Source organism: Lactuca saligna, chromosome 2 (genome assembly GCF_052625555.1).
Source record: "Lactuca saligna cultivar CGN05327 chromosome 2, ASM5262555v1, whole genome shotgun sequence".
NCBI classification, from domain to species: domain Eukaryota; kingdom Viridiplantae; phylum Streptophyta; class Magnoliopsida; order Asterales; family Asteraceae; genus Lactuca; species Lactuca saligna.
The window spans coordinates 108771688-108793596 of record NC_136418.1 but is presented as its reverse complement, the minus strand read 5'-3'; the positions used below and the strand labels follow the sequence as shown (position 1 = coordinate 108793596).

Here is a 21909-nt window from a genome sequence, read left to right as displayed (position 1 = left end):
GATAAGACTTAGAATTGAGAGCAAGAACTGAAAATATGGATGTTATGAATTTTGTGATTGTTGTTGTACCCAGAAAAAATGATGACCAAAAAGATTAAGTAGTTCATTTGTCTGAAAACTGTAAGACAATTTTATTTGTCCAAAAACTACTTCAACTGTCAAAACCAATAACAGTCACAAAATCAAATTTTAATAAAGGTCAAAATGAAGTAAAAAACCAACCAGGGGCTGCCACCCCTTGGACCCCGCTCCCACGGGCGCTGCCCCCGGACCCCCGTTCGTTTAGGGTTTTCGCCCCTTAATGACAGTCTACTTTAAATCTTGAATAAATTTAAATAAGTGTGCACTCCTCACCTTACTTGTTTAATATTCATTAATATTGAATTTTGGTCAACAAGTCAATCTATTACACTTAAATACACATTAATGATACAAAATCACCAACAGTTTTTGCGATTGAAGATGTTCGTTAAAGTTTTCTTTAAAAAAATGTAACTTGTTTGGTTCCAATACGTTTTTACCTAAAGACAATGTAGCTCGCCTCTTTTTATCCCTCCCAACCGGTCATCAAAGTGGTTCTTTTGGTGAAATCTTGTTGAGGTTGAATGTAGTTTGGGCATATTTTTTAATTTGGATGTCTTAGACCTGTTTTTTGTATCGAGTAGATTACATAAGTACATCTATATTAAGTGTCATTTTGGGAATTTTTTAGAACTTCTCGAGCTTTAATATGGGTAAATGCTTTACATGATTCAACTTCATGGCTTAGAGCAGAAGACACAATAAAAATGGTTCGGAACGGGGTACTTTGGGTGAAACTTGAAGGTGTATGTACGAGATGGTGTTGTGAGCTGTGTGAAGGCAGTGTGATATGCGATGGCGGTGCGTGACGTCGGCAAGCTATGTGAGGGTGGCATCGATGGCATATGGATGATAGGAGTGTCAGTTTTAAAGATACGAAGGTGGGAGGTGAGAAAGAGAGGAACAAGTTTAGGTTAGGGTAAGACGAAGAAACATGTCTTTTTCTAAAGGGGCTTTTACATCTGATTGAATCATGTATTTTTTTTCGGGTCCTTTATTAAGAGGTAAACAAATAATCTAAACATGTTCAAATCTGTCTTTTTTAAGAGTCATTAAATGGTAGACAAACAACCCTTAGACAAATAGACAATGATCTGAGTTGATGTGGTAGTATTGTTTTCGAAAACAATTTAGTAAAAAGAATGCTTAATTTCTCACATAAATATCATTTTTAAAAATAACTTTTGAATTTGTTCATATTTAATGTTTTTTTAGCACATTGTATATTAAGGACTCTTCAAAAAAACTAAGTGTGAACAAAATCAAAAGTTAGATAAAACTGTAAAATTGGTTCCTATAGTATTTAAAAAACTTTGGATATGGTCTAAAAAGTTTTCAACTTGCATAGATGCTCCAAATCAATGTTTTTTTTTGGTACCTAGAGAACTTGAAAAGACTGTTTTGTCATTTTTATTTCTTTTCTTTTGTATTTTTTTATATTTCTTTAATAATTAAATAATTAAAAATTAAAAATGAAAGAATTAGGCTCTCTCTCTCTCTCTCTCTCTCTCTCTCTCTCTCTCTCTCTCTCTCTCTCTCTCTCTCTGAAATAAATGAATGAAAGGGTCGTTGACTTCTAAAGATAATCAACATTTTGAATGAACTTCTCGATTTAAGCATATACTAAAAAGGTGTAAACTTAGGTCTTTGATTTTATCAGAAGGGAGAAACGGATGAAAGGGTGTTCATCTTCACCAGAAAGGACAAGAACCAAATTATCAGAACACCACCAACACCATCGTCGGCCACTAGACTCCTAGAGACCTCTAATCTGAAACACCATTGATTTTCAGACGAAGACAAAGAAACCCTACCATCTGAAAATGACACATAGTCGACAAATAGATCTCCAGATCCTCAGTCGAAAACTGATGTCACTGCCCTTCTCGTTTTCATTTTTGCTTTAAGCTGTCAATTATGGTTTTCGTTCAAGATCTGGATTATCAACCAGTCGTCGCCGCCTAACAATCAGTCGCCGAAAACCCTAGCAATCAACCATCGCGGCCATTCTGACGAACGTTGGGGTTTCAACGGTGATGTCGTCGGATCTATCTCTAATCCAAATCAAAATTCATCTCCATAGCCGAGATCTGAAGACGAAACGAGATTTAAACACAACATATCGATTTTTGGAGTGTATATTTTTGTTCGTGTTTAAAGGCAGGAAATCAATTTCTTTTCCGTGAATTCTAGCATTTATGTATTAGCTATGATATGAATACAAGATCTTCATCTTCATATTTCCCCTGATTTCTTCATCTTCATCTCATTCCTAGATATTCATTTTGTTTAGATGGTAATGGTGATATTCCATTTTTCTGAAAATCAAAATGATGTAAATGAATTTTGTGAAGAGAGACGGTGGATTGGGTGAGGTATAATTTTTTTAATTTTTTTAATTTTTAATTAAAATAGTATTACAATAAATATAAAAAAAAAAAAGTCATAATTATCATTTCAAGTTTTTTTTTTTACCAAAATCATGAAAATATTTTGATTTTGAACATTCAATACAATTGAAATCGTTTTTAGACCCCATCTAAAATTTTTTAAATACCACAAGATTGTTTACAAATGTTATTTTGATAAAAATTAAAAAAAGTTTTTAAATCCCATCTAAAGTTTTTTAAATACCACAAGATTATCCCAAATATTATTTAGATAAAGACAATGACCCAAAGTGATGTGGTGGTACATTGGCATCTTAATTATACAAGATAAATGTCTGAAGATAATCAACTTCTTTATTATTTTTGTTTACCACTATCTACTTCCAGGCCCTCAATCGTTGTATTGGGATAACAATGTTATATGTCCCCAAAACTTGCGAATATATTTTTAAGAGAATTGGTTTTATCACCAAAATATTTAGATGCACATGTTCCTCTTTCGGCTTCCCATTCGTAATAAAAATTATATATTGCATCATTGGATATATTACCTCTAAGAAAAACTTTTCTTTCCCTAATGTTTCGGTCGTAATCATTGGACTCTCTTCATTTCATTAGAATTTGTGTTTTTAATTATATTACAATTACAGGTTCATATTTATAACAGAATTATGTTGATGAACAAATGATAAGGTATTGATTTATCTTCTCTAACTTCATTTTGCTTATGTTTTAATATCTTGGTTTTAAAGGCTTTATTGATATTTTATGTAACGGTGTGAATCTAGCCATGACATTTACAAATTTTGTGGTTATTGACTTGGCTTTTTAGGAAATAGGTTATGGGATAAATAACTTAAATTTACATAAGCTCTCAGGGACTAATTGTGGGAATTCATGAAAAGGGCAAATAAAAGTGAGCTTATTTCTTAAACATGTAAATGCTATTGGTTTCAAAATCATAGATAGAAAAGAATTAACAAAAACCAGGTAAAATTTACCAAAAATGAAACCCAGATTTGATGAAAAACCTAAATCTGAGATGGAATAAAAACCCTAACTTTTGGAATTAAATTTCTGCCCCCAGAACAAAGCCATCAAGAAATCGATCATAAATCTTTCCCCTTGTAGCTGAAAGAAGAGGCAATATAACGAAATCACAAAGAAACTACAAAATCGTAATCAATTTTTACATAAGAAATCAATCGATAAACCAGATTAAAAAAATATATTTATAATATTTCAATACATTGCGATTTTTTAATCATGAAAATAGAGGACCCATCAGAAACCAAATATTTATCCCCAAATGCTTATAAAAGCTAATCGGTCCGCATCATGGTTTAATTTCTACCAAGAGAAATTCCATCATCTGGATCCTCATTAATCTACAAATTTTGATTCGAGATAGAAAAAAAAAACAAAAAACTAAATCAAAACATTTTTTTTCAAAAAATAAATTTTTTAATAATAAAAAACGGCTCAGAAACAAAATATGGGTTATGAGAAAGTTTATCGATCACAATGAATATCAGAGTGGTGCATGACTTTCTTGTTTTATCATCATCGCCCGTTCATACATCAATTAATAAAAATCACAATGCGACGTATTATCAAATCTGTTCAGATTTATGAAGTTGTAATCTCATTGTTTCATTGTTTAAAAGAAACTCTGAAGTCTGACATGTGATAAGTTTCATAATTCATCAAAACAGATAATATTTGACAAAAACAAAAAACAAAAATAAGATACAAGATTGAAAAAAGAACGAATAAGTTCGAAAATGGAGAACGGAGATCAGAGTTTGGTTAAAAATCTATCGTCACTGTAAATTCAGAAACACGGACCAATAAATTTGCTCATCATATCTCAAAAAAACGATAAACATAACAAGAGGTATAAATCAGATCAACTGTTGAGCATCAGAGACTTAAATACTAATAATCACGAACACTTAGTTCGATCATCTTGTTGCAGTTATTTTCTCATCACTTGGCAACGGAAACAGAAACAAAATGATTTTACAAGAAATGAAATATTTCAAAACAAAATTAAAAATCCAAAATTGAAGAGGCCTCAGAGATCTTGGTGGATAATGAATCATCAAATGGGATAATCCCATCAAGAGTAGCAAATATCATTCTTACATCAACGACCACAACAGTAAAAAAAATCGATTAAATTGATTTTGATAAATCGTAGTATAATGAGTCAGAAATGGAGTGTAAGATCACCTTCCTCTTCAAATAAAAACTATTATAAAGAGAAAATCATTGGGAATCCGAATGATTTTTTTCATCATGCTCATACTTATAACAACAAAAACGAGTTTTTTTTCTTATAGAAGAGATAAGAGAATATGAATGTATCTACCTTGTCACCGAAAAGCCCCAGCTAAAGAGGAAGATCCGGAGCTAAAGGTAGCCACATATAGAATTCAAATATATGTGATCGAAATACTTCATTTAGCCTAATGATAGATCCCTTAATCCACCGTTGAAATTGGACTCCGATCAAGGAATTGCAATATCAGGCTTAATGATAACACCATTCAACAGACTCAAAACGATGAAGTAAAAGTAAATCGAGCATAATTGAAACATAAATGATGATGAAACGAGGATGCGATATTAGATTTTAAGCTATTGAGAAGAGATGAAGTAGCTAGCTGCGATTGAGTTGTTTGGTTGCAAGGAGGATGTATTTTATATGCAGATGTAAATTAGGGATAGTTGTTTCAAACCCTAGCGCCTTGTTTTTGCGTTTTTCGCTAAGGCTACGGCCCCTGCTTGTAACTTGTAAGTACAAGAGGGTCGCAATAGGTCGCTAACGTCTTGGATTTTTTTTTTTTTAAAAATTAAATAAAACAAAGGGAAGGAAATTACTGATAGGAATAGAAAGGATGGGAAAGAATAATAAAAATTGTTCTTTGTTTTTAAGTTTGAATTTTTTTAAGTAACGAGAAAAAAAAAAAAAAAAAAAATTCCTTTCCCTCATTTTATTTTCAAATCCATCAAATTTAAGAGGAAAATCGGAAAATAAATATAGCTCCACATCCTTTCTTTCCTCTGACTTTCCTTCCGTTAATAAAACTCGGGAACACGATTTTATTTCGACATCCTTCAATTTCCCTCCATATTCATCTATATATGTCTTTAAGTAGAACTCAGGAGCAAGGCGTAAGAATGCTACGCATCGACTCTCGTTAAGAGGCTTGCTAGGAAGGACTAGTTACACCCAAAGTGAGAAGAGATGGAAATGGGGCAAAGGGTTGTGATTGGCTTTTTTTCTATTTTACTTTTTTTACCAAAATAAAAACTATTAAAAATACAACATCATATGGATGCTACAATTCCTACCTTTTTACAACTTGATGTTATCATATTCTTTATCCTATATGGCTTCAAAAACTCATATGTGGCTTTGAAAAATCTGATACGGTGGCATGCTAATCATGCTACCACTCCCTCCAATACGGGTGAAAGTGGGTCCAAACCCGGACCGAATGGATCATGACCCGAAAAACCTGGAATCAGTTAACGGAATTTTGTAGGATCGAAAATGTAACATCCCAAAAATACGGGTCAAAATTTTCGTTTTTAATTAAGCGATTTGAAAAAATGTTTGTAACAAAATATCACACGATCATAATATTTGATAAAACATGTCTCGTGGCCGTAAACCAAAACATAAAACATGAAAATATAGGAGTACAAAATCCCAGAATGACTCTTGGTGCGGAAATCAAAAGAGCGTGCGTGATGCGCCGCTACCGCGCCAACTCCTTCCCCTTGACAGAAAAGGTACCTGAAACAACAACTGAAAACCGTAAGCACAAAGCTTAGTGAGTCCCCCCCCCCCCCCTATACCACATACCATATAATCACATAGCATACATACTGCCAGGCAATTATGGGGTGCCTGACCTACCCGGTACGGCCATTCTGGGGTGCCGACCTACCCGTGTCAAGCCATTCTGGGGTGCTGACTACCCATGTCAAGCCGTTTTGGGGTGTTGACTACCCTTCGGTCCTAACAACTGAACCTCGGGGACTATTTCACCCCCTACTACTACTATCATATATAACATATCATAAACATATTACCAGACATATATGGGGAGCCTGAGCTACCCTTCGGTCCTAACAACCGAACTCGGGGACTGGTCCCCTCCTACCACCTCTATCGCATATAACATAACAAGCCAGCATGCAAACACATCATCACATACTGTCAGACGTACATGGGGTGTCTAACTACTCTTCGGTCCTAACAACCAAACTTTACTACTATCACATACAACATATCATGATAGCATATAACATATCAGGTAGTAGCAAACCTAGATGATATCACAAAGACAATTATCTATCATACGTCTCCTATTGGTGGGTCGGCATTGTGGCCTTAGACCCACCGCTACTAGAAGGTAACTCACCTCGAAAGTAGCTGCTGAAGTCTGCTTGCTGAGCGCCTGACTGCTGAATCACAAATCCTCCGGCTATAAACCATAAACATAGGTTAGACACCCATAAATACCCTTAGGTCAAAAGACTAACCCTCCCTTGGTCCAAGGTCAACTCCTTGGTCAAAGTCAATGTCCATTTTGTTGGATTAGTGTCTAAGTTCATAACTATTTTGGTATGTACTTGACCCGATGGTGCATAGTCCTTTTGGGTTGCCTTCACCAAAGCAACTTGATTGGAGAAATAAATAAAGAGAGAGAGGTTATTATGATTTATTAATATGTTATAAGAATAATATATTAAAGGAGAAATCATATTTGTTTAATTAATATTGGTCAATAATTAATTAGGAATTAATTTTGTGATCAAGTGTAATTAATTAAACTAGAGGGGCTGATTTGTAATTATGTGATAGTTACAAAATAAGGTAAGGATTATCTTAAATATATGGTGAACGAATTTAAGGAGATAATGCCTTAGAATTCGACTAGGATAAGGGTTTCTAAGACTTATCTTATGGTTACTTGGTGGGCAAGCAACTATATAAGGATAAGGACTAAAACCCTAATCTTTACACCTATATAAACCCCCTAAGGCTCATGAATTCGTCTAAGCCTTCCCAAGAAGTCCTAAGGACGAATTCCTACCTCTCTCCTCTCTCTTTATACCTTCTCCATTTGCTCTTGGTGTTTGTAAGCTATTAGAGGAGTGACACTTGTGACTCTAAGCATTCCAAAGTCAATTCAAGTAGGAATTAGGATTGTTATTGCTACATAACAATCAAGGTAATATCTTAAACCTAATTATATGTTAATATCGATTTCCATATGCTAGAATTAGGGTTTATAGTCTTGGATTCAAAGCATGTACAATAGAGAAACCTAGATCCAAGCATTAGGGTTTGTATGAGCACATAGGATGTCTTATGACCAAAACCCATCAGTGGTATCAGAGCCTAGGATGGTTTCAATTGTATTGATGCATTGTATATCTAAAAAATTTGATTTTTTGGTGTTCTAGAGGCTGGACTCGCCGAGTCCATAGCTGAACTCGCCGAGTCCAGGGTGACTCAACGAGTCCAAGCTTGACTCGACGAGTCAACTCGTCAGATAGTGCTTATCTCGGGATTTCTTGCTGTTTTTGCATATAGATAGTTACCTTATCATGTTAGATCAATATTAATCCGATTATATGATATATTTGACTATATTTTTGATCTAAATGAAGATATTTATCAATTAATAAGATAATTGTTTCCTTATAAGATAATTGATTAATTATTTTGAGTAAATTGATAAATTGTTTTGCAAGAAATCATTAAATAAATCAAATATGGATAATTATGTGATTAAATGTTAATTTAAAATTATTTGTTATTTGATCCTTGTTGTTATGAAAAGTTTCATATTTTCCCCTTTAGGTTTTATAGTTTAAATTTGAACCCAAAAGTTTTGAAGTTTTGAAATTTAAATAGTTAAAACCCTAATGTTTTGAAAAAAGGTTTCAAAACTTGCCCTCAAGTTTTGAAATTTAAAAGTTGATTAAAAGTTGATTAGGAATGTTAAATTCTAAAACCCTAGTAATGTTTTGAAAAGTTCAAATCACTCCCTTATGGTTTTATTAATTGATTAAGGTGTATAATTAAAAGAGATTTAATAAATCCATAAAAGTTTAGGTTTACAATTTAATTGAATTAAAAGTATAATTGATAAATTTGATCACCTAATATTTTAAAAGTGTAAAATGCACCCTATACTATATATAACATTAAAATTCTAACATTATATATATGTATGAGTAAAAGTCAGTCTTACCGTTAGTAGGCCTCATTCACGAAGCTGGTCTATAAGGGGTGTTTAAGGAAATTGCCTATAATATGGCGATTGAATGGGTATCCACTCTTACCCACTGCACTCTTGACTAGTGGAGGGTCGTTAGCCGAACGGGTAGGATAGGACGAAACCTTCCATTATAAGTATAATGAAATACAAAGTAACTAAATGTTTTGCAAATTCCCAATCTTAGTTACTTAGGCAAAAGTGAATTGATGTAATTCCATGAAATTACACTTTGTGCCCTTGCGAAGACGTTAGTGGAGCGTGTGTGGTTTACCAGCACACTAAATGGTTCTGAGCAAAGGTAGGAAAGGGTGACTCAATGTTTGTCATAGTTCGGTGGAGCGTGTGTGGTTTACCAGCACATCGAATAGGTGACTGTAACATGTGAGGGCACCATGTAAGTTTGCATGGTTATTCACACCCGCTTTGTGATCCTCGGCATCCCAGTCACAAACAAGAGGGGTATATCGAGATTTAAACATGCCATTGAAATTTTCAATGAATCTCAAAGGTTCTAGGAGTTTTCATAGATTTAAAACTTAAATTTCTTTTTTCGTTTTTCATGGTGGAAATTAGTGAATCGTCATTCACTTACCTTAGCGTATTGTGTTAAGTCCTAGCCTTAGTATTTCATTTGGGTGATTTACTAGGGACTCAATCAATCAATCAACTAACTTGAATTCGTTTTCTCCCATTTTGTAGATGTCAAAGTTTGACAACTATGGTCTTCCCAAATCCCGTGGAACAAGCTTTCCACATGAAGATGGTATTCCACGATTCGATTGAGGAACAAGATATCAAACTTCACTTTCCACCTCCTCCAATTGTTCTCCCTAACCCACAAGGTCGAAGAATTAAAAGGTTCAATATCACTAAAGCCCTATTGGAAATGAAACATGAAGATGGTAAACCCATGTGTGCCCACGTTCTAGGAATGAAATCACACATTGATAGGTTGATAATGTTGGGTGTGTCATTCCCGAATGAGTTGGCTGTAAATTGGGTTTTGCAGTCACTTCCTGAATCATATAATGAGTTCAAAAGAAAGTATTATATGATGGATCATGACGACAACCTCATTGACCTAACTTACATGCTCATTGCTGCTGAATCAGAAATGATTTGGCGAAGAAATGGAGCATATTTGTTGGGAAAGTCAACCAACCATGCTTCTGAGGACTATCTATGAGAACCGACCTGCGTTTGCTGCCAAGAGAAAGGGCGTTGGATAGAAGTCTGCCCCAAGAGCCTGAAAATTCCAAAGATGGGAGAGTCAAAGAGTATGACTACGCTTCAGGTAAAATCCACTTTCTAACTCCGCTAAGTTCCTATTCATTGATTCTTAATACATGATGTGATAAAATTGCATTTGAATGTTTTGTAGGATCGGTGAAAAGAAAGGAAGCTTGATAAGAGAGCAAGATGAATCTAATCACAAGAGATGGATCTCGATCGCATGGACTTGAAGATTGGATTTTGAGCTTAGATAGTTATGATAGAGTTGTTAGAAATTTTCCTTTTACATAGTTTTCAATAGATTTTGCATTGTAAGGACAAATGTTTTTCCGCTGCTTTTATAAATAAAATAATTTTTGTTTGACTTATTTATTTATTTGTTTACTTTCCTGCAATGAAATCGTTATGAAAATTGATGTTTGCATATTTCTACAACGAATGGATATGATTCTTAGTTATGTTATTTATGGAAATGTCGAGAATTTACCAAATAGGGAGAGTTTCTCATCGCCCAAATTTCAATTGGAATGAAATTTGGAATCACGCAACTTGGTTGCATGATGAATGAGAAATTTCATATTTGGAAATTAGACAAATTCGTTGACAAAGTGTCAAGTGAAGGACTAAGAGATCGAGTACACAAAGTTGCGTGTTGATCAAGTCCACCATAAGAGTAACAAAGATATTCGTCATAATTTACTAAAGGTTTAGTAAATATGATTGTACTTATAAGATTAAGTATAATTCGGAATTGATTAAAAAGGTTTAAATCAATAGCAAAACGAATAAGAAGAATCAAGTAGGCAGAAAGATAAAAGTTTCTCCATTCTAAGAAGAAGGGAGAGTACCTTTTATGCTTTATGATAGGTCTTTATGAGTAAGAACCATATCTTAATTGATCCTCTAAGTGAGTCTTAGTACAATTGTATGTCTAAGTAGAGGAATCAAGGATTGAAGAAATGGTTAAATCAAGAAGTCTATCATACTTCATTCCAATAACAAGTCTTAAAGTTAAGATTGTGACAATGAGTGAAAAGTATTAAAGGTTTATAACATTCATCAAATGTGGAAAGTTGTGATGTCTTGAATAAGACAAAGACCAACTAGGACCAATTTATGAAGTGTTTTGATAAAAACTACACTATCTCTTGAATATTTGTTTATCAAGAAATGGTTATTGACAAAAGAATCTTATATGTCAAGGAGTTAGTGGGAGCATTAATGGTCTTGAAAGGTTTCAAGAACAAGTGAAATAAACCTTATTGATCATCACTAGCACATGAGTTGAGGTTTACAACCTATCGTGTTGACATTATTTTGTTTCTGTGCTGTTTCCAATTGAGTTAATTATGCATGTGAGTTCTATGAGTTCTCATTTTGAATGCATAAAAGGCAAGGCACCTTGATCAATGAAAGGTACATTGATAGGAAAAAGATGAGATGCTTAACTACTTGGAAGACGTGGTGGGCAGCTGTGCTACCATAAGGCAAGAAATCAAGATTAAGAAAGTTCGGTCCATATGAGTTTGAATTTGTCGTAAACTTTGGTTTTAACAAATTCACATGGATAGAAACACATACACCATTTAAATCTAAGTGTCATAAAATTTCCTTCTTCATGAAAATGATTGTGAGGAAATGCTTTCACTAAGAAAGATTTTAAGAAGATAGTGATTGTAAAATTGCATTCTCGAATTCGATCATGGTTACGGTATCCCTTTCCATAATTTGAATTGTGAGGTTTGACAATTAGTCTTAATTGTTTAGACACACATATGAACTATCGAAGGAAAAGGTGTATAAGTTCAAGAAGCCTTGATAAAAGATTATCAAAGCATTAAGTATTAGAAACATGGACTTAAGAAATTCAATAGGTATTGTTTTTCTGAAAGTTAAGATGTTTATGAATACATGTCGAAGCTAGTGGGAGCATAAGTGTTATGTTTTATAGTAATCATCATGATAGTGGGAGCATAAAAGTTATGATTGTATGATTATTATGGAAAGTATTGCAAGTTGGCAATATTAATTATAGAAAAACAAGAGTTATACCTTGCAAAGTCGTAAGGGTTGTAAAGTTGTTTTGCTATAATTAAGGCAGAGAATATTATGCTTCATTTCAAATCTAAAGGCTTAGGTTGAGAATTGTTAATAAATTTAGTCAAAGGTACATAGTGTGTTCTTAAAATTTCGATTATGATTACAGAATTCCTTTTCACAATTCGAATTTTGAGAACATAGCAAATAAAAAATTGTGCATTGTGTCCCATACGCTTCGGGTATAGGATCGATTGAAAATGCTTTAATGTTTGACCATTCTAAGATTTTCCAAATGTCTAGCGCATTTAGAGGAAAAAGGGACTAGAATCGGTTTTGACTAAAATAATTAAACAACTATCAAAGGACAATCCAAAGTTTGACGAGGATTGGTTGCTTGTGAGTAGTTGAAAGCATGGTATTAATGGACCATATTGACATTATGATGAATAGAAAAGATTCTATTAAGAAATGAGTTGTCATATGGAAAATATGGAAGCGTGTCCATATTGGGAAGTAAATATTGAAAATATATGACTAGATTAGAAACTTTTATGCAAGAGGATGTTCAAAGAAATGTACTTTGAGTGAGATACATCATATATAAGGAATTGTCTTGTAGCAATCTCTGATAGAAGATTTTGTAACATCATTAGCAATAGTCTTTGTGACTTTGGTGCAGTGACATTACGAAAGAATCATTGCATAGAATGTTAGAATCTAGCATATTCTATAAGTAGCAAGAATTTTGATATTCTTTCACTTATGAAAAAGGATTCGGAGTTGTGAAATGAGAATGATTGGAAATGTGTTCAATGTGATCTATTTCACAAAGTAAGAACCATAGGTGAACATTGTGTGCATGCTAGGAGCATGGGATAAGTGTTGTAATTCAAGTAAGAAGTTGATTACCCGAAACGACAAATAATGAGTAATCGATATGGTGATAAATAAAAGGAGTTTTATTTATACTCAAAGGGTTGAGGCCATATGGGATTAGTATTATTCTTGTGTTTCACTTTGCATGTTTTGACTTCCAGAATAATTGAGTTTTTTAAGAATAATCGAATTATTCAAACGGGCCACAGTCGTTCATATGTTGGAAGTAGATATGAATGAAGACTGTCATGAATTGGTGTGTGGATTGTCTAAAAGAGTATTAGACATAAGCAAATGTTTGTTGCAACGTTCATGAGTGCTTATGAATATGAATTTGAGCATTGGATTAAACCCACGTTCACTTGGATCACTCCATGAATTGTATCACGAGTGATTGATGAGACGATAACATCTTACATTCTTGAAACCGAGATGTGTGAGTTGTATCTTGCTAATCGGTTGCACATTGATAATATGTAAACGCACTAGTAACTTGGTGTTATAAAACATATTGTTGTGTGTGATTTGGTTAGTGAGTGCAAGCAAGCATGGTATCAAAGTTTATCCGTTCCTTTTATCCAAGGTAAGATAAAAGCGATATCTTTTGGGCCCCTCGATGATTTAGTGATGACAAACGTAAATGCTCGGCCGGGCTAGGGCTAATTTGATTTGTTCAATTAGTCAGTCGTCATAAATCGGGAATCGAGAAATAGTACAAAGAGAATGATTAGAAATCATGTCTCATACGATATCTAGAATGGAGGAATATATGATCCCTTATCTAAGGACACACGTATCTGATAGGACCATAGTTGACAGCGGCTTTGGAAAGCTAGGATTGCAGATCAGGATTTGAAGTCATACGCAGAATAGTTATTAGACTTATCCAAGTGGGAGACTATTGGATTAGTGTCTAAGTCCATAACTATTTTGGTATGTACTTGACCCGATGGTGCATGGTCCTTTTGGGTTGCCTTCACCAAAGCAACTTGATTAGAGAAATAAATAAAGAGAGAGAGGTTATTATGATTTATTAATATGTTATAGGAATAATATATTAAAGGAGAAATCATATTTGTTTAATTAATATTGGTCAATAATTAATTAGGAATTAATTTTGTGATCAAGTGTAATTAATTAAACTAGAGGGGCTGATTTGTAATTATGTGATAGTTACAAAATAAGGTAAGGATTATCTTAAATATATGGTGAACGAATTTAAGGAGATAATGCCATAGAATTCGACTAGGATAAGGGTTTCTAAGACTTATCTTATGGTTACTTGGTGGGCAAGCAACTAAATAAGGATAAGGACTAAAACCCTAATCTTTACACCTATATAAACCCCCTAAGGCTCATGAATTCGTCTAAGCCTTCCCAAGAAGTCCTAAGGACGAATGCCTACCTCTCTCCTCTCTCTTTATACCTTCTCCATTTGCTCTTGGTGTTTGTAAGCCATTAGAGGAGTGACACTTGTGACTCTAAGCAATCCAAAGTCAATTCAAGTAGGAATTAGGATTGTTATTGCTACATAACAATCAAGGTAATATCTTAAACCTAATTATATGTTAATATCGATTTCCATATGCTAAAATTAGGGTTTATAGTCTTGGATTCAAAGCATGTACAATAGAGAAACCTAGATCCAAGCATTAGGGTTTGTATGAGCACATAGGATGTCTTATGACCAAAACCCGTCACATTTGACTGGACTCGCCGAGTCATGACATAGACTCGCCGAGTCCTTCTCCTATTAACCCGGTCCTACTCGACCAGTCCTTCTTCCCACTCACTGAATCACCCTTAACTCATTACTTGGGACGATTGAACCTACTCGCTGAGTTTGAAGAACAACTCGCCGAGTTCCAGGTAATCTTCATAGGACTCGCCGAGTCGCCGAGTTGTTCATCCAACTCGCCGAGTCTAAGGCCATCTTCATGGAACTCGCTGAGGTCCTCCTTGGGACTCATCGAGTCCCTATGACCCATTTCCCATATAGGCCAAATCTGAGACATGCAACGCTTCAAAACCACAGATCCATGTTCCTTGAGCATGCTTATCATGTAAAGTTGCAAACTTTACGTGCATGCATGGCCCTATAAGCTCATAAGGCCAAAACCAAACTCTTAATGAGGTCATACACTCAATGGGGACCTCAATCACTTCAACCACAAAAACTTTATGCTTCTAATTCATCCAATAAGTCTAGATCTAAAGTCCTTTCGGATCATTAAGCACAACACATGGAGTTTGGTGTTTTAGGGCTTGAAAATCACCAAATTGGGACAAAAATGGTAACTAATGACCTAAAGATCAAGGTAGGAACTTTTCTACCTGAATGGAAGCTTCTCTCTGAGTAGAGTTCGGATCTACTCCTTTCCTTGCACTCTTCAACCACCTCTTTCTTCTTCTAAGCTCCAAACCTTCTTCACAAAGCCAAAAACACTCTCAAGAACAATATGGGGGCTAGGGTCTCGCTCTACTGCTCTCTGGAAGTGTTAGGGACAAAGGAGGCCAAGTTAGAACGTTTAAATAGGGTGCAAACACTCGGATTAGGGTTTTTGCCCAAACAGGGTCTACTCGTCGAGTCCGGGGACCGACTCGCCGAGACCAAAGTCAAATTCCTGCGCCTTAACCCACTCCTACTCGGCGAGTTGGCCCATCAACTCGCCGAGTCCAAGGAAAAATGCATTATTTTAAAAATGTAAATAGCAAGGAGTACGTACCGGGAACCAGGTGCTACAAATCTCCCCCCCCCCCCTTTATCTTAGACTTCGTCCTCGAAATCTGCTGCTCGATCCTGAAACAGCTCGGGGTAGTGCTCCATCATCTCTTCTACTAGCTCCCAAGTCCACTCCGAACCCTTCCGGTGCTGCCATTGCACCTTCAAGAGTTCCACCATTTTGTTCCTTGGATCCTTCGACTTCATGTCGAGGATTGCCATAGGCCGCTCGATGTAATTCAGTCTGTCATCGACATGAATATCCTCCAAAGGCACCACTGTCGAGTCGTCCACCAAACACTTCCGCAACTGAGAGACGTGGAAAGTGCTGTGGATCTGGCTGAGTTTGGCTAGTAGATCCAACCTATACGCCACCTTGCCCACCCGGGCTACAACCCCGAATGGCCCGATGTACCTTGGGCCTAACTTACACTGCTTTCTGAATCGGATGACGCCTTTCCATGGCGACACTTTCAGAAGAACCATATCCCCGACTTGGAATTCCAAGTCTGAACGGCACTTGTCGGCGTAACTTTTCTGTCGAATCTGAGCAGTCTGAAGCCTGCTCTGGAGCTGCTGAATCTTCTCTGTCGTCTGGAGCACTACTTCGGTGCCTCCCATGACCCTCTGGCCAACCTCTCCCCAACATATTGGGGTCCTGCATCTCCTTCCGTACAACATCTCGAAGGGAGGATGGGCAATACTCATGTGGTAGTTGTTGTTGTATGAGAACTCAACTAAAGGAAGGTAGGTAGCCCAACTACCACCGAAATCTAGCACGCATGCACACAATATATCCTTAAGAGTCTGGATGGTCCGCTCACTCTAACCATCTGTATGCGAGTGGAAGGCATTACTAAAATGCAGACGAGTGCCCAACTCATCATGAAACTTCTTCCAAAACCTGGAAGTAAAACGCACAGCTCTATCTGAAATCACTGATACAGGCACCCCGTGTCACGCCACTATCTCCCTAATATAGATATTAGCCAAATTCTCAGCCGAGATGCTCTCTTGAATCAGAATAAAATGGGCGCTCTTGGTCAATCGATCCACAATGACCCATATAGAATCCACTCCTCGCGCGGTCCTGGGAAGCTTCGTGATAAAATCCATCGTAATATCTTCCCATTTCCACAACAGGATATCCAACGGCTGCATCTTGCCCTGCGGTCTCTGATGCTCGGCCTTAACCTTCCTGCAGGTCAAGCACCACTAGACGTACCAAGCCACGTCCCGCTTCATGCAGGGCCACCAATAGTCCAGACGAAGATCCCTATACATCTTCGTCACCCCGGGATGAATGGAGAATTGGGATTTGTGCGTCTGCTCCATCAAGATCTGGCGCATGCCTCTGTGGTATGGCACCCATACCCTGCGGTGTAATGTCAATAATCCCCTGCTATCATAGTCGAAGGAGGAAACCTGACCCACTATGCGCTCACTCTTCCAATGTTCCTCCTTCAGGGCCTCCTGCTGGGCCTCCCGAATCCGCTCCAAACGCGGAGTCACCACTGTCATCCGCATGCAAATATCCTTGATCAGCACCGCCTTGCGGCTAAGCGCATCGGCCACCACATTGGCCTTCCCCGGGTGGTAAAGGATCTCACAATCTTAATCCTTCACCACATCAAGCCATCGACGCTGCCTCATGTTCAAATTCGGCTAATCCATGAGGTACCTCAAACTCTTGTGATCCGTGTAAATGGTACATCGAACCTCGTAGAGGTAATGTCGCCAATTATTAAGGGCGAATACCACCGCTCCCAACTCTAAATCATGTGTCGGGTAGTTCGCCTCGTGAGGCTTTAGCTGCCTCGAAGCGTAGGTTATGACATGCCCTCTCTGCATCAGCACCGCGCCCAACCCCGAAATGGATGTGTCATAATATACCACAAAATCCTCCACGCCCTCTGGCAGGGCTAAGATTGGCGCCTCACACAATCTTTGTCTCAGAACCTCGAATGTTACCTGCTGCTCAGGCCCCCATCGAAAGACCACAGCTTTCTTAGTCAACTGTGTTAGGGGTATGACTATCTTGTAGAAGTCCTGAATGAATCTTCGATAGTATCCCGCTAAACCCAGGAAACTCCGAATCTCGGATGGAGACTTCGGAACCTCCCATCTCATCACGGCCTCTATCTTGGCCCGGTCGACCAGTATACCATTTTGGTTGACAAGGTGCCCAAGGAATTGCACCTCGCGCAACCAGAACTCGCACTTGGAGAACTTGGCGTACAAGCTCTCCCTCCTCAGAGTCTCCAAAACCTCTCTCAGATGCTCCTCGTGCTCCTCCTGCGTCTTGGAATAAACCAAGATATCATCAATGAAAACTATCATAGATCGATCCAGCATCGGTATGCATACATGGTTCATGAGGTCCACAAACGCGGTAGGAGCATTGTTAAGCCCGAACGGCATCACCACGAACTCATAATGGCCATAACGCGTCCGAAACGCGGTCTTCTACACATTCTCCTCTCTGACCCTCATCTGATGATAACCTAAATGAAAATCGATCTTGGAGAACCAAGATGCTCCCTGCAACTGATCAAAGAGGTCGTCAATCCTCGGGAGCGGGTAACAGTTCTTCACCGTTACCTTGTTTAGCTCCTGGTAATCTATACACATCCGATGCGACTCGTCCTTCTTTTTCACAAACAGGATCGGGGCTCCCTAGGGTGAACTGTTCGGTCAAATGAATACCTTGTCTAACAGCTCCTGTAGTTGTGTAGACAACTCCTGCATCTCAGGAGGAGCCAACCGATACGGTGCCTTGGCTATCAGAGCCGCACCAGGAACTAGGTCGATCCTGAACTCTACCTGTCGCTCCGGAGGTATTCCAGGAAGCTCCTCCGGGAACACATCAGTGTAGTCTCGCACCACTGGAACCTCGTTCACCGTCGCCTTACCCACCTCCCGGGTATCCACAACATACGTGACATATCCCGCGCAACCGTGCTGAAGGTAGCGCCTAGCACTCGCTGCTGAACATATTGTGGGTCCATGTTGTGGCCTCTCTCCGTGGATTACCAACTCTCCCCCACTTGGGATCCTGATTCACACTAACTGTTGTGCACAATCTATCACCGCCCCATTATGGCTCAACCAATCCACGCCTATAATCACCTTGTTCCCACGCAATGGAATGCGAACCAAATCCACCAAGTAGCGCTCCTCGAATAATCTCAGAACACAATCTCTGAACATCGCTAATGCCCGCACCAATCGATCATCATCGATTTCTACCTCTAAAGTGCAATCCAACATGGCTGAAGACTCGGTAAACTTATTGCAAAGTGCAAGAGAAACAAAATGTGACATCCCTAAAATCTTGGCCAGAAAAGACCGATTTTCATTTATGCTTTTAAAATAATTTCAGAGTAAATCCTTTTGATTTGAAAGAGTTGCGGAATTTGTTCCCAAAAACAAAACGTGATAAAATAATATTTACCAAAGCATTTCATAAAAGAAATGTATTTTCATCATATAATCAAAACTCGGGATGTCATGTTCCGATACAGACCATAAAGCATAAACGATAACATTACAAGTCATTCAACAAATATATACATATATAGACTTGTAAACAAAACAACTTGATGATTCATCCATCTTATGCCCTTGCGTCACTTCCTGTAATACAAATAAAACTGAGTGGGTCAGGTTTGGGAGCCTAGTGAGCATATAGGGTTTTCAACCTTCAATAAATAATTATATTTAATTCCACCAACCAACAATAAACCAATTACCCATTCCCGTTATTCTCACTTTACGTCCCTAAAACAACTAACACAAGGGACCTAGTCTTAGAATATTTCATCGGGGCGACAACACATGCATTCGGGGGTTTTCCGACAATATATGTCAAATAAGGCAACCATGAGGGGGATGGTGTACAGTGAATGAACACCCAAGTTCATTAACACCTACAGGTGGCGAACCTGCTAGCGTTCCAGAGGACTGTCTAGAAAAGTCTGTGGTCATCATCTAAACTCCGCTAGATGACTGAATCAAAAACAACATCGAGGCCTCTCATCTGTTTATCACACGTCAACTATCTACCCATGTTCTACCCGACATATTAGTAGATAAAAATATATATTTTTATACATAGTTTAAAACTTGTATAGCATTCTCATTCAATATATATTCCAAAACAACAGATGAGACACATCCACATAACACGTATTTCATAGAGAATAAAGCGTATCTATGAGATAGAAGAAAGTGAATATACATTCACGCATATAACAACAAAATATACACATAACACGTATTTTGTATTAAATACTTAATAATTATGTGTTAGAAGAAAGTAATCACACACTCACTTGATCAGAAGATGATTGGACAACACTACGGCTTATAGAAGTAGTATTCTTCGACAGATCTGGAAGATCTTCACAAAAACTGGACTCCTTGCGGGCAGAGCTTCGGCTCGAGAATCGCACTTCTCGGGATCTTCGGGGCTCGAGAATGATACCGGGGCTTCGGGGTAATTCTTGCACAAAAAACGATGCAAAAACGCGAGAAAAAGGGAGGAAATGAGCCAAGAAGTCGGTTGCCCTCGACACCTTTTATAGGGGCTGGAAGTCCGAGTTACGCTGGGCATAATGACGATAGGGTCGCTGACTCCCCCTGGAAAATATCGGATAATATATATTTAAATGAAATATCGAAAATATTTAATAAACTTCAAAAATTCATATCTTCCTCATACGAACTCCATTTTCGATGTTCTTTATATCTACGCGTAGGTGAGACTACGCTCTACAACTTTCGTTTAGACTCCGTCGGCTAATTTTGACTTTATTTTTATTATTTATTTTCAATAGGCCGGGACAGGAAAACTCTGTTATAAATTCATAACTTCTTCATCCGACGTCCGTTTTCGCCTATCTTTTTATCATTTTACTACTATTAACGAGACCTTCAATTCTCTTTTAGATTGTTTCGGCTAAAAACCGCTCGGTCTCAAATCGAGTATTCGGGCTGCATACTGCTAAGTCGAAACTTCGAAAAATCATAACTTCCTCATACGAAGTCAGATTTGGGCGTTCATTTTATGCACGCTCTCGATTTAACGAACTCTACAACTTTCGTTTAGATCACTAAGGCTCAATATCGCTCTAACATAAATTTCACTTTTTTTTATCATTCAGCGTTGTCGGTTCTGTCACGAAACTTCTACAAGTCATAACTTCTTCGTTATAACTCGGATTTTGGCATTCTTTATATCTTCAGAATCCTTGTTTCGACCACTACATATTTATGCAAAGATATTAGACTTATCTCATACTTTAATTTTGACGCTTATTTTATTCTTAATTCATTAAATTATAATAATTAAGAAAATAAGCACATAATTCACATAATACTCAAATATTTCATCATTAATACTTCAAAAAGAGTTACAAGGGTTAACCTAGACTATTACATCAATGATAATGCCTAGCCTGGAAACGCGGGCGTTACACAAACGATCGGGTAGCACCCGAGTCAAACAACACCTAAACAGGGATACCATTCACATGGAACGATCCTAAAGCATATACACAAAGCACATATCATTAACATAACAGCATGAAAATGAAATAGAGGGAAAGCATCATACTCATCACCACATCGGCTGGGGCGCGTGCCTCTTCGGTAGTCAGCTGAAATGCCCGGCTCCTCACCACTGGAGCCTCTGCCTTGCCCTGCCGACCATCAATGATCCGCAGGGTCGCTGAAGCTGGCGCCTTCACTGGAGCGGGTGCTGTCAACTGAGGGAAACTGGCCTTCTTGTGGCCCTTCTGGTTGCAGTGAAAACACAGCAACTCAGATGTCTGTATCACAGGTGCAGGGGCGGTGCAATCCCTGCTGAAATGCCCTGTCTTGCCGCACTTATAGCAGCCCGACGACCCCAGTCTACATGCCCCCTCATGAGGCCTGCTGCATTTCTTGCAGCGGCTCGGTCCTAACTAGCCTTTCGGCCTACCATCTGATCCCTTGTGCTTCTTCCCTGAATCCCCTCATGTCTGACCCTCCTCTGTCTTCCTCTTCCGTATGTGCTCCAGATCTATCTCCCTCTCCCTCGCCCTGGCAATCATAGAGTCCAGGGTAGGGCAAGTTGAAAAACTGACATGCTCCCGAATATCAGCTCGTAGCATGTCATGATAGCGGGTCCTCCTCATATCCTCATCACCCGCGTACTGGGGCACCAACAACGCCCTCTCCCGGAATTTGGTGGTGATCTCCTCCATGGTCTCCGTCG

The 21909-nt window shown here is 37.8% G+C and overlaps 1 long non-coding RNA gene and 6 other non-coding genes across 7 annotated transcripts; all 7 read right to left on the bottom strand.

Annotated features, from left to right (window-relative positions):
• Positions 1-3750: 3750 nt before the first annotated feature.
• LOC145028998 (uncharacterized) lies at positions 3751-5244 on the bottom strand. The gene is made up of 2 exons (XR_013676310.1): positions 4846-5244; positions 3751-3859 (listed from the first exon to the last, which is right to left on the bottom strand). It is a non-coding gene; the product is annotated as an uncharacterized LOC145028998 (long non-coding RNA).
• LOC145033255 (small nucleolar RNA Z221/R21b) lies at positions 3950-4043 on the bottom strand. Its single transcript, XR_013677487.1, has one exon. It is a non-coding gene; the product is annotated as a small nucleolar RNA Z221/R21b (small nucleolar RNA).
• Positions 4088-4189, bottom strand: LOC145033253 (small nucleolar RNA R64/Z200 family). The gene has a single exon (XR_013677485.1). It is a non-coding gene; the product is annotated as a small nucleolar RNA R64/Z200 family (small nucleolar RNA).
• On the bottom strand, positions 4266-4343 carry LOC145033111 (small nucleolar RNA SNORD18). Its single transcript, XR_013677351.1, has one exon. It is a non-coding gene; the product is annotated as a small nucleolar RNA SNORD18 (small nucleolar RNA).
• LOC145033248 (small nucleolar RNA Z199) lies at positions 4390-4472 on the bottom strand. Its single transcript, XR_013677480.1, has one exon. It is a non-coding gene; the product is annotated as a small nucleolar RNA Z199 (small nucleolar RNA).
• LOC145033110 (small nucleolar RNA SNORD24) lies at positions 4545-4629 on the bottom strand. Its single transcript, XR_013677350.1, has one exon. It is a non-coding gene; the product is annotated as a small nucleolar RNA SNORD24 (small nucleolar RNA).
• On the bottom strand, positions 4679-4780 carry LOC145033249 (small nucleolar RNA R12). The gene has a single exon (XR_013677481.1). It is a non-coding gene; the product is annotated as a small nucleolar RNA R12 (small nucleolar RNA).
• Positions 5245-21909: the final 16665 nt, after the last annotated feature.